This window comes from Condylura cristata, unplaced genomic scaffold (assembly GCF_000260355.1).
Source record: "Condylura cristata isolate star-nosed mole 26May11 unplaced genomic scaffold, ConCri1.0 scaffold00006, whole genome shotgun sequence".
Lineage (NCBI taxonomy): Eukaryota > Metazoa > Chordata > Mammalia > Eulipotyphla > Talpidae > Condylura > Condylura cristata.
The window spans coordinates 17892367-17892770 of record NW_004567107.1 but is presented as its reverse complement, the minus strand read 5'-3'; positions in this window follow the sequence as shown (position 1 = coordinate 17892770).

The following is a 404-nucleotide window of genomic DNA, read 5'->3' as shown; positions in this document are numbered from 1 at the left end:
GCCGCCGCCGCCGCCGCCGCCGCCACTGCTGCCGCCGCCGGGACTGCAGCACGCCCTCCTCCCTCGGGGCTGCGCCGGGTAATTGCAAGCCGGGTCTGTGCTGCCCCCTGCCGGCCCCAGAGCCCCCTGCTGCTGTAGGTGTGCTCACGTGTGTACACGTAGGTGAGCACACACGTGTTTCCGGCGCCCCTAGCCGGGAGACGCCCGAGAGTCTTACCTTGCCTAGTGAGTGCTGGAGGCGAGACAGAGAGAATAGCATTAAGTGAAGGCCCTCTTGGGCCCTCAGTTTCCCCTTTTTGGAAAAGGAGAGGGAGCCCACTAGGTTGTGCGCGAGGGCGGGCTACTTCATTGTTAAGTTCTGTCAGTTCAAGACCCTTGAGCTGAAAGGTCCCTGAATCCATCCG